Raw genomic sequence first — 13658 nt, 5'->3', positions numbered from 1 at the left:
GAGTACAATAGTAAACAATTTCTACAGTTACAGTAATAAAATGGGAAAATAAAAAACTATGAAAATGAGGGTTCCAGCAATACACCCTAATCTCACCAGATTCCCAGAAATTTGTAAAAAAAAAAACTTGACTGAAGCATGTCTTGTAAATACACCAAGAGTAGACAGTAGAACATTTAAAAAATATAAAACAATTTCAGTCAATATTAGTAGAGTATCTATATACCAAAATATTCATATATTGTATATAGGGTCCTAAAGTCCTAAATGTAAGCCTATTAAAACATGGTGAGTGATTTAAAAACACGTCATATCAAAATGTTTTGTCTAAGAACTGTAGGCCCCGCTGTAAGTCTTGCAATAAAACTTTCTGATAATAAATTATAATTACTGTTAATAGGACATTAAAAGGGATACTTCACCGCTGGCAAAATGGACTTTCTATAAAACTTGGATGCCTATCCAGTAGAAAGGTGCTACCTAACTACAGAAAACAGGAAAAAAGGCTGTTGTCTTCACTTTTGCCAAAGAGGCATCAACACTTCAACACCCATAATGAACTGGGTAATGTTGCAGTCCAAGGCCACTATCACCAGTCTGCTCTGGATACGCTTTCAAGAGTCAAATACCGCCTTGCTTGAGTAAGACATACTTCAAACTTTTAATCGTAATGGTGTCGACTTGTATTGTTTCTGGGTGCAAGAATTCAAACAGAAAACATTTAGCAGAAGTGAGTTATTTTTGTTTTCCAGTGAAGGATCCAGCGCATTGTAGACAGCGGCTTAAGGCTGAAGAGAATCGGAAATACGGGAGAACACAGAGACGGAAAATATGCAAAACCTCCATGCTTAGTGTTCCTTATGGTAAGATTTGTTCAATTTGAAAGTATGCAACTACTGTAATGGTTGGTTGCCGTATATAAAACGCACTGGAATCGCAATGGAACAAACGAAGGGAACTAACTAGGAAACAGCTGAACAGAATGGCGTAAGTCGACTTGCGTAGGCCGTCTGCCGGAAGCTAGTTATTTAAGTTTATAAAGTTTTAAATATGGATATTTTTCTTACAAAAACCCATCTCTTTGCTTCAGAAGGCCTTTATTAACCCCTGTCGTATGGATAACTTTTATGGTGGATGGATGCACTTTTTCGAACTTCAAAATCAGGACTACCATTCACTACCATTATAAAGCTTGGAACAGCAAGGATATTTTTAATATAACTCTGATTGTGTTCATCTGAAAGAAGAAGATTAAATCATGGGAAAATTTTCATTTTGGGGTGAACTATCCCTTTAACTGTATGGGTGCATTCTTCTGTAACGTTAGTTGCCGTATTTAAATCGCACAAATGAAGGAGAATCAGATAAACTGTGTTTAATGACAAAATGCTCAGGAGAACAGAGAAACAGCCAACATAACACAAACAAGAAGAGACAAATAACTAAGGAGAACTCAGGGTTCTCAGGGTTCTGAACCTGACTGATCAAGGAGAATAATGAGAACTCAGGCAGGGAGGAAACTGAAACAAAGCAAACAAGAGTAAAACTGAACATAACAGAGTATAAACGTCATACGATACAACTACCAACTGCTAATATCAAGGCTAACTATCTTTTTTTACACTAAATGGAACTAATGAAACTAGAAACTAAATATTTAGCTATAAAAAAGACCTCCAATCAATGAGCCAAAGTACAAATAATGATTTCCAACCTAACTTCAACACCTGTCTCCTTTCACCCAGTCCTGGAACAATATGACTATTGTTTTGCCTTTCAAACAATGGAGAGAGAGAGAGAGAGAGAGAGAGAGAGAGAGAGAGAGAGAGAGAGAGAGAGAGAGAGAGAGAGAGAGAGAGAGAGAGACAGAAACAGAGAGAGACAGAGACAGAGAGAGAGAGAGAGCGATCCTATTAGTTTGATTGTAATATAATAAGTCCAAACAGGTATTTAAACAGTATGTGAACTGTATGTCAGCAACACACTAGACAAAGAATCACTCCGATTTAAACAATTTAAACATGACTTAATATACAAATGGTGTGCAATCAGAGCAACAACAATGCTCAGTGGCGTGACTCATAATGTGGCCTTCTGAGACCTCTACACCCATTTAAACCCAACAACAATGTTGTTATGCAGTTGTTTTCAATCTCAGGAAAGACCTGGGCAGATTGGGCTGCTACTGAATCCATTCTGTGTTTAGGCAATGCAGAGCTGTATTAAAGTGAATAAACACGGTTTTTGTTTGTTTGTAAAGTTCTCTTTGTATGAGGTTTAGAAAATTGTTTTGGATTTTAATGCCAACTGGGGAAAAAATACCATTACTATTGCTACTATTACCAAGGACTTAATTATTAAACATCTATGCCATTTATGCTTCTATGCCATTTGGGCCATAAATTAACCATCTATAACACCCTCTAGCAATTGCACAGCTAACTCTGAAAATTGGCAACCAAACACCTAAGCCTGACCTAGTACACTTCACATTTTGTTCAGATCATGTAAAAATCTGTGATTGAAGATACATTAGTATTAGACTGTGATACATTAGTTACAAAAATGCAGTTAGCACTGAACATTTCATTAATAAATCATACAAATTCGGGGAAAAAAATAGGTTGCAAGAAAAAAAATACGTAACAATTTAGTTCAGGGTTAATTACTCACTAATTAAGTTGCTTATTATCACGCATATTACTAGGATATATGCTATTTATTTGCACTTATAAAGCAGATATTAATGCCATGATCTGCATGACCGCATATTCTACAATCCTAAAGCCTTGGTTATACTCGACGCGTCCGCACGAGCGCGAGTCTCCGCTGACTGCGCGCGCACCTCCCCAAACGGACGAGGCGTTTATACTGGACGCGCTCGCCGTTGTGCTATTCTGGTGAAACGGCAGGCGGCGACTCGGAGTAATTCTCCTCTAAACCACCAGGAATCAGCAGTTAAGAAGTAGTTTTCCGTTTATTAGTAGTTTATTACTTGCTGATTCATATAAAAAGAATAATAAATGCAGTAGGTTTATTGTACTTTCACTGCATGTAAACTAAACAACTGAAGCCTTATTGAAGAGTGTTTAAACCTTAATTTCATCAGCAGGGCTTACTTCTGCTATTGTAGGCTTATTTTGTAAATGTAAGCAGTTACGTTAGACAAGAGCAAACTGGGTGCTTATGCAAATGTGTTCCTATTCACAAAATGAGAGGCTTTAATGGTCGCCCATCAATGCAAATTTCTCTGTGTATAGAAGGATAGAAAACATGCTGGTACAGATGTACCAGTTCGGCCAGATTCGGCTCGAAGTCGTTCATCTTCGGATGCGGCGCCGCGCGCGAAGTTACAAAAAGTGCCGTGCACACTGCAAGGAGAAATGGGGTCTTGCGCACCCAACGACCGCCCACACCGCAATGACGTCACTTTTGCCGCGCGCACCTTCGCGGTCTTGCGGACGGGTCGACTATAAACAAGGCATAGGGGAGAGTGGGGCACAACCTAACACATTTTGGTTTTGGCTCAATTATTAAAAAAATTATTAAGTTAGATTCATCTTTCTTTTTACACAAGCAACATACACATCTCTGCTACAAATGAACACTTAAAGTTTTTTTCTAGGACCTACCATTTTCGTACAGTTGCACTGAAAGTGACAGAAGTCTAATGTTACAACTTACCCCATATGCGGGGTTAATTGTAACAGACAGAGGGGTTAGTTGTAACACTTGTGTGAAACACACATCATTCAGTACTATTGTATCTGTATAGTTTGATATTGTTTGTGCATCTGTATAGATAGATATCCATACATCCATCCCTAATCCAATCATCATTCTGTTATGGATCAATATCATGGATAGAGATATATGAAAGGGCTGCACAGTTTTGCAATAAATAAATAAATAAATAAAATCATCAAATATTGTAATTGCAATTGAATTACATTTGTGTGTGGCAGCTGCATGTAAAATTATTATTATTAATAATAATAACAGTAAAAATAATAAAAACGAGCTTAAAATAAAAATTTTAATGGTTTATTGCATTAAAAAAAGGCTAAACAAGTGATCAATGCATAGTAAACTAAAAAAAAAAAAATTTCCAACATTGTTTGTGAAAGTCCAACAAAGCTAAATATATAAATAAATACTCAAACCTGAAACGTTGTGTGGCTCCCGTTTTCATTTGATTATCATTGTACACTTGGCGGCTTAGTTGTAACACTGTGCTACAACTAACCCCGCTGTGTAAAAAATATATTTTAAGCCTAGCTAACATTTGCTAGGAGTTGCTGACATGTTTCAAAACGGTGCTATGTTTTAGCCAACAAGACAGTGATTAATGTCAGATAAAGTTAGATTTGGTGACGTACACACCACACTCAAAATCCAAAGAAAACTATGATGAAAAAATGTACTTGCATGGTGTCAAAACACTCTTTGTCCAGTATCTTCACGAAATCTTATCAAAACTTTCCACAAATTCGCGTGAGAGCGTCTTCTGGCAGGAGGAGAAAAAGAGCGGAAACACACCCCTCTTGATCCTGACTAATTATGTAAAAGGTCCGCGTTACATTTAACCCCTCGTTAGGTTGTGCCCCGCGCTCCCCTAATCCTACCCAATACCTAAACGTAACAACTACCTTACTATCTATTAATACGCAGTAATTAGGAGTTTATTGAGGCAAAAGTTGTAGTTAATAATTTGTTAATAGTGAGCATTGGACCCTAATCTAAAGTGTGACCAAAAATTCTAAGAAAAAAACTTGGGATTGAATTTAAAATGATTGGAATCTGCAGAGATTTTTTTTAATAAAGGCTTTGGGCATATAGTAAAAAAAAAAAAAAAAAGGCACTGTTATGCAGAAACTGGAAAGCGACTCAAGAATGTCATTGTATGATGTAGCGATTGCTGTGATTTGCTGTAATTCTGCATAACAGTTACATTTTCCCCAAATCATAAGTTTAATACGGTCTGTTATATGCATTTAATCGGCTGCTGTGCCAGTCTCATGATATGATTTATTATCAACATATGCGGAAGTGTGTGGTCTGATCGCTGTCATTAAATTTTGTTGGTTTTGTAACCAGTTATCACCATATGCCGCTGAAATGACTCACCGATTGACGATGATTTGCATTTTATTACTTTTTGTTTTGTCACCCATACAGAGGATTTCGATGTGTTTGCATTAGTCTGTAAAACTTCTCTGTAAAACCTGTTTTTGTTCAAATATGTCCACACCTTAAAAGCCATATGATCACAATTCAGTCATTTCAGAGGAAACTAACTGAGACCAAGAGAAAGTCTATGAGTGGCGCTGATGTACATTGTATTTGAAAATAAAGATCACGCACCCACAATCTATAGAACGGCTCATTCACTGGTAGGAAAGCATATGTGTGTAGGGCGAAGGCTATACAAAGCATTTATCGATGTCCAATAATATTTATGGGCCATATATTAGAGGTGTTTGCAAAAGCACAGCACCCTATCCTTTAATCCATATGTGCAGTATAAATCGTTGAGATCAGACTGAACTTGTTCTTCAGGAGGATATGCAGCATGGACAGACTTTACTGGAGTACTTACTCTTGGTTAGTTCTTCTGCTATTTAGGAATAATAGTGTTTATCATATTCCCTCCTGGTTACAATATAATCTGACTAGATGTCAAAAGCAGCATGAACTGTGACCCCTTAAATGTTTCCTGCATGCCTAATTAGGGATGGGTAACCCGTGGGGATGGCTGCAATTTCATTCTGCCAGAAAAGTTAGTAAAAACATTGTTAAAATAGTCCAAGTGACTACATCTGTAAAAAAAGATTAGTTGACTCAACTTAACTAAGTCAAGTAATCTTGTTGCTTTGACTGAGTTAAGTTGAGTCAACTTATAGTGTCAAGTTTATTGCACTTCAAAACACGAGTTGACTCAACTTCCTGTATCAAGTAATGTGGACTGGAAAACATTAGTTAAGAGAACTAAAAAAAAGATGTTGGTTGATCTTATGTTGTTAAATGGACTGCATTTATATAGTGCCATCCAGCTCGTCGGGAGCAGCTGGGGTTAGGTGTCTTGCTCATGGACACCTCGACACTTGGTCAGGTGGATCCGGGGATTGAACAACCAACCTTCTGGTTTGTAGACAACCTACATGAAACACTGAGCCACTGCCGCTCAGATTTTATCAAGTTAGTTTACAGAAATTACTAGATTTCAAAAATTTAAGCAAGCTAATATCTACAAAGAATCTACATGAGAATTGAGAATTGGCCAGTCAAACTTAACACTGACACTCTGGCGGCGCTAGCCAGCTGAATTAACAGCGCTCAAAGTCAACACTCAGAGGCTGTGTTCAAAATCATATTCTATACCCTCATTCACTATTCCCTACATTAGTTCACTAATATAGTCCACTTGACTGAGTGAATAATTCAGTTAATTTTCAGTTAATTAAGTTAATTGAGACCCTGATAAACACCTGCTGTTAACAATCAGAATCACTGAAGGAGATAGGAACAAGAAGAACAGAAAAAAGACGAAATCAAGATAAAAGACATTAAATCTTAGCAAAAGATCTCAGCAGAGGAGGATTAAACATCTCCACAAACAGCATTACCAGCTTCACTTATTACTAACCAGACTGACTTTATTTCTGTCAGACGTCTACAGAAGTTCTTATTAAAAGGTGACAGAGGTTTAGATGTCATTTTATTTTCATTTGATGTTACCATAATAGTGATCAGTGATTGCTTTAGTTGGGCTCTTGACCCTTGACTTTTGAACATTAGTTGTTCTTTGGCTGCTGTAGCTGTGTCTTTAAAATACATCAGCTATGGCACAAAGCTGAAGACAACAGGATGACAATGACTGTTTGTTAATAGTCACAATCATCATGTAATGGCCTGGTTTACTGATCTCATTTGCTGCCTAAAGTTGTTAAATGGTGATGTTTTGTAGTTTTGATTTTGTTGTCATTGTGATTTTACAGATTGAGATCTATCGTCGATTTGACGTAAAGAAAATAATAATGATTTTAAAAAGGTTATACTCAGAACATTTTGAACTTCTTGATCAGCCAGACACACACAGGCATCAATAATTGGTGTATGAATCTCAACAATGGTGACAATCAACAAAAAAGATAACATTACATTTGAACATCCCAAAATACGCAACTAAAAGTCAACACAAAACCAAAAGCAAAAATAAAAACAAAAAGTAAAAATTAAAGCAAATAACCAGACAAATCAGCTGCATAATTTATTCATGCTGCAATGCATGCTGGGAGTCATGTTTTTTTTTTGGTACCCAACATGCATTGCAGCATAAAACTTATGATTGTCACCATTGTTGAGATTCATACACCAATTAGATGCCTGTGTGTGTCTGGCTGATCAAGAAGTTCAAAATGTTCTGAGTATAACATTTTTAAAAACATTATTTTCTTTACATCAAATCCACGCTAGATCTCAATCTAGCGTGGAAAATCACAATGACAACAAAATCAAAACTACAAGACATCACCATTTAACAACTTTAGACAGCAAATGAGATCAGTAAATCAGGCCATAATATGATGATTGTGACTATTAACAAACAGTCATTGTCATCCTGTTGTCTTCAGCTTTGTGCCATAGCTGATGTATTTTAAAGACACAGCTACAGCAGCCAAAGAACAACTAATCTTCAAAAGTCAAGTGTCAAGAGCCCAACTAAAGCAATCACTGAACACCATTATGGTAACATCAAATAAAAATAAAATGACATCTAAACCTCTGTCACCTTTTAATAAGAACTTCTGTAGACGTCTGACAGAAATAAAGTCAGTCTGGTTAGTAATAAGTGAAGCTGGTATTGCTGTTTGTGGAGATGTTTAATCCTCATCTGCTGAGATCTTTTGCTAAGATTTAATGTCTTTTATCTTGATTTCGTCTTTTTTTCTGTTCTTCTTGTTCCTATCTCCTTCAGTGATTCTGATTGTTAACAGCAGGTGTTTATCAGGGTCTCAATTAACTTAATTAACTGAAAATTAACTGAATTATTCACTCAGTCAAGTGGACTATATTAGTGATCTAATGTAGGGAATAGGGAATGAGGGTATAGGATATGATTTTGAACACAGCCTCTGAGTGTCGACTTTGAGCGCTGTTAATTCAGCTGGCTAGCGCCGCCAGAGTGTCAGTGTTAAGTTTGACCGGCCAATTCTCAATTCTCATGTAGATACTTTGTAGATATTAGTTTGCTTAAATTTTTGAAATCTAGTAATTTCTGTAAACTAACTTGATAAAATCTGAGCGGCAGTGGCTCAGTGGTTCATGTAGGTAGTCTACAAACCAGAAGGTTGGTTGTTCAATCCCCGGTTCCACCTGACCAAGTGTCGAGGTGTCCATGAGCAAGACACCTAACCCCAGCTGCTCCCGACGAGCTGGATGGCACTATATAAATGCAGTCCATTTACCAACATAAGTTCAACCAACATCTTTTTTTTAGTTCTCTTATCTAATGTTTTCCAGTCCACATTACTTGATACAGGAAGTTGAGTCAACTCGTGTTTTGAAGTGCAATAAACTTGACACTATAAGTTGACTCAACTTAACTCAGTCAAAGCAACAAGATTACTTGACTTAGTTAAGTTGAGTCAACTAATCTTTTTTTACAGTGCAGTGGCTCAAATTTAAGTTTATCAAGCTACGAGAATACTTTTTGTGCGGGAAAAACTACAAAAATAACAACTTTAATTGAATTAACTTTAATTACTTTTATTAATTTTCCTCCGTGTGTGCCTCTGAGTGAGGTCACGAGAGCCACGACGCATTCTCGCGCATGAGAAGAGGACGCAGACGGGTCTCGATGTATAGTGTTTAAAATGGATCTAAACTGTGCATTTCCTGGATGTCCGAATCATGAACTACGTCAGAGGCCCACACAGAAGAAAATTAATTTAAGTAATTAAAGTTAATTCAATTAAAGTTGTTATTTTTGTTGTTTTTTGCACACAAAAAGTAGCCTCGTTGCTTGATAAACTTAAGGTTGTGCCACTGTAGTCACTTGGACTATTTTAACAATGTCTTTACTAATTTTTCTGGACCGGGGGTGTTTGCCAGCTCTCAGATTTCATCAAAAATATCTTAATTTGTGCTTGATTATTTATGAGTATCCTCATAAGAGCAGTCTTAAATTAGTTAAAGTCTTAAATGAACAAGAGTTGTTCAATAGGATTTTCCCATAGGCTTTTGGATTATCGCTAAAAACAAGCTCTGTGATCAACAGAAGTTCATGATACTTGCACGTTTTGTCCATCAAGATAATTATCATGGATGAACACAACTTGTATGAATTTTGAAGCCTAAATGCAGTCGCAAGAAGTAAAAAGCTAAAGGTAGACTATAAACTACACGTGTCATCTCTAAGCTTCCGACAACTCTTTCAGTTTTGATCTAAAAGCATGTTCCCAGAACGCTAAGAGCACAGTTATAAGCGTATCGAGGCTGTAAAGATGGACTGAATTTACATGGTCAGTGTGATGACGTTTAATCTCCTCGACAACCTCTGTAGTCCTATTTAGACACTTGTTAGCAACCGCCTCTTTCAATATTGGTAATATTGATGTGTTTTATGTAGAATAAAACGTGAAAGTGTCTTGAGCTTGTGTTCACCACAGACCTTATTTCAGCCATTTAAACAAAACCCATTGACTTCGGGACGATGGAACCGGAAGTGCTAAAATGCAACTCGATCCGGTGTTTTGGCCTACAAAGTGATGTCATGCCTGCACCTGTCATGCCACACCATCATAATATATGGTGCATCAGTAGCCTATTAGATCTGCACTTGGTCTTAAAGGGGCAGCAGCCTAATAAACCTGTCGACGATTGTGCCATTAATGTGAATCAACCAACAAAAGGCAAAGTGAAAATAACCCAGCTCTTGAATTAATAACTTTAGCTTTAATAAGCATTAATCTATCTATGATAAACTATGCAGTTTTATTTTACATTTGATTTCTATCTTTTTAGGCTATATTACTTACCTGAACAGTAATGTTGGTAGACCTTCCGGAAATTAAAGCACTGTGTATATAATTTGTATCTTTTTTTTTAGGTTTTATTGTATTCTTATTTTATTTTGTTTTGTTTGACCATGTGTTTGTACTTTGTTTTTGCTTATCGTGTCCTATCTTATGTGTATAAAACACACAAAAAGCCTGCACACTGCTGCATAACAAATAGATGAACGATAAGAATCTTGTTACAAGAGTAGTAACACCGTATAAACTCCGTATAAACAAGAGTAGTGATTAGTAATAAACTCTTAGCGATACCCATCCCTATGCCTAAATAACCAATAACACCAGAAAAAATTGCAGTATTTTATCTTCGAGAAAATAATGCTAAAGTTTCCATGAAATTAAAGCATTTTATTTCAGCAGTGTTTATGCAATGAGTTGGCAGCTGTATCAACCATTTGAGTGTGTTTTACTCGAGATATTGTGTGTTTAATCCTAACTCCCATTTGGCTGTTTCCCAGTTTCAGGGTTTATTGGTCTTACATGTGTTTTGTTTTTTCCTGTTTTTTCCATGTGCTCCCTGTCTTGTGTCTTGCCTCACCTTTATTAATGAATGGTCATGATTTGCACATTTAATAGCAAATATATGTATATGTGGTGTGATGTACATGTGATTGTGACAAGTGGTTGACTGGAACACACTCGGGGTCGCCAACTTTGGAGTGGGAATTATGGAGGGGTTCCGATCTCGATTCAATGTCAATTAATTTGGATAAATATCAGGTACAGTAACTACATGTTACATTTCCTCAAGGATAATATCTCTCAACTAAAGCTGTAAACGTACAGGTAGCCCTGTCAGCTGGCAATGTTAGTAAAGGTTCAAATGAACAACTCAAATTAATAATAGCTATCTTAGATGTGTAAATCTGCTTTGTGTGCACAAATACTGCGTTTCACAATGCCACCTAAACATCTCTGATGATCGTTGCACAGGTGGGAGTCAGCAGCTTATATACAGTGACCCTGTACTGTAGTGACCCTGAGACTGGTCCAATCAAGAGGTTGCAGGTCTTCATTGGTTTAATTGTCAATACATGTGTTTAACTTCATGCGGCGCTGCACAGACCAAATGCCATATGACACCAAGCACAGCTTTTGAATCGTTCTTGCGAATCTTGATAAACTGAATGGTTTGCGCAGCACGTTGGCTTTTTTAATTTGCTGTGAGATTCACTTGGGCCCGTGAGAGTGTGAGACAGACCCTGAAAGTGTGTGTCTCACGCCAAATGTGTGGGAGATGGCAACCCTGCACACTGAGGTCAGGAGTGTTTTTTTCAAATGGAAAAACATGACAGCACAGTTATGACCTTGTGTTAGTTATATGACACTTTTAAAGAGAAAACATACTTTTGTCAAGTTGATTTGTGTGACTCAATAAATGTTTTTAGAATAAGACAAAACAGCCTGTACTGATGCCATGTGTTTCCTACTACAGAAATTATGCCTATGTGCACCAAGCGTGCCGCATAAGCCCTGAAAAGTGACGCCAAAGCGTCTTGATCGCCCCCCGGTGGCTGGTCCTAGTATAGGTCATAAACCCCGCCTCCTCATGTTATTCAACGGGACATGAGACCAACTAAACAATTAAATTACACTTCACATATCTTTTTTCCAAATATAGTTTCTGTCATTTACTGTAGTTTTTATCATGCTGATGTAAGTTCAAGTGTTTGTTTTTAAAATAAGTTTGTTTTTAGTTAGTTACGTGATGCTATAAAAACGGTTATATAACGGTTCTCTGAGCGAAGTAACGTTAGTCACTGAAGCACCAACGGACTTCGGGATCTTCAGAGGATTTAGGAGATTGTATTTACTTTATTTTAACAAGCCTCTTGTCGTACTGCAATCAACAGACATCAACATTGGAGCAGAACGGAGGAACGGAGCAGACATAGGCCACTTAAAAAAAAAGTGCAGTGACTGGAAGAGTGCATTCAGCGAGAGTGAGGGCGGGGCGTTGATTTCGCTGCTTTACTTCCTGCTCTACTGCGCAGGTTTGGTACCGAGATCGCAACAGCGCAGACTCAAGTCCCAAGTAGGGATGCAACGATACCGCTTTTTCAAAACCGATCCGATCCGATCCCAAAATTCTGAGTATCGGCCGATACCGATATCAATCCGATACCAGCACAGTTTTTTTTCAAGTAGAATTTCAATAACTGTGTGTTGAACTGATAATCACTCTTTTGTGTGTTAAACACCATCTACTTAATACAGACAACTTCATTATAAAGAAAAACAATAAATCCAAAAAATATATGATCATAATATATGACAAAAATGCTTTTATAAACTAGATTAGTGGATAGTTCAGCAGTAAAATCTAGTCTAGAAATATCACGAGTGCACAATAATTGTATAAAATCTGAACATTTAGTGAAAAAAAACATTTAGTGGGGAACAAATAAGAGACAATAAGTGTAACACTAAATCTTGTAAAACGTTACACATTGCTCTTTATATTGTTGTAAAATACATTCATGAAAAACAAGATAACAAAAATCAAAAAGATAATTTTTTATAGTAGCCTAGGCTATGTAATTTGAGACATGTTTTAAATGTATAGCACAGCTGTTTAATGAGGCAGCAACATATGATAGATAGAACAGAACAAGAAAGGCTATTAATAATCTTTCATTGCGCAAAAGTATTATGATTATGAAAGGCTCCAACACAGTGCGGCACAAAGCGCTTATGCGCATCCCGAGCGCAGAATGATGCGCTTGAAGCAACACGGAGTCACAGCGCGCAGCACGTCGAATCCGCATTGAAAAGTTCAAAGCACAAAGGAAATACATATTGATGCGTAGTGTATTACACAGTATCTATCTATGCAATAGTTTATTCAGCCTTTTCTATTAACAGTTTTAAATTTCAGTTACTGTGCGCGTGAAGAACAATTATAGTGCTCTGACTCCAGTGTTGTGATCTAACAGACACCCGGTAGAAAGTAACATGATTTAGTTACAGCAATAAAGTCCAGCAATATAAAGTTGTTTTAATGCGAAACCAGAGACCTTTATCTACAGATGAAGTATAATAATAGTAACATTAATCATCTTGGAGAGAGTTTCATCATGTTGACTGTCGTACCCGAACGTGACGCGCTGTTTGATGCTGAATGGAGAATGATTGACAACCGCAGCAGAGGGAATAGTTTACGTGATCTTGAATTTGATGACTTAAATATTAATTTATATCTCACATTATACTATATAATGGCTTCAGAACACTTATAAGATAGTGCACGAAAACTTTATGGTTCTTTATAATGTTTTTGTGCCTTTTGTGGGGCAAATATTTGTGTCTTTTGTGGGTTAACTATAACACAGAATAGTAGACGCACAATATCGGATTTGGATCGGCCTCGTCTGACCGATACCCGATCCGGCAAAAATGGCAGTATCGGAGCCGATACCGATGCTGAGTATCGGATCGGTGCATCCCTAGTCCCAAGATGTCAGCGCCATATCGGGACAATGGCGGCTTCACTTCTCACCAATGGAAGAGAGCGAAGGGGCGTCATCCATCTTTTTTTACAGTCTATGATGTGCACTAGCAGCAAACTTTCAAAGTTTA

The 13658-nt window shown here is 37.1% G+C and overlaps 1 protein-coding gene across 7 annotated transcripts in view; it reads right to left on the bottom strand.

The window, feature by feature from the left end:
• The window catches only part of cdk19 (cyclin dependent kinase 19), a 61907-nt gene that overhangs the window by 38935 nt on the left and 9314 nt on the right, over positions 1-13658 (bottom strand). The gene's annotated exons all lie outside the window — the stretch shown is intronic.

This window comes from Siphateles boraxobius, unplaced genomic scaffold (genome assembly GCF_051911475.1).
Source record: "Siphateles boraxobius isolate OS27281-9 unplaced genomic scaffold, OSU_SipBor_1 8, whole genome shotgun sequence".
NCBI classification, from domain to species: Eukaryota; Metazoa; Chordata; class Actinopteri; order Cypriniformes; family Leuciscidae; genus Siphateles; species Siphateles boraxobius.
The sequence above is the reverse complement of the archived record's forward strand: the minus strand, read 5'-3'. Positions and strand labels throughout refer to the sequence as shown.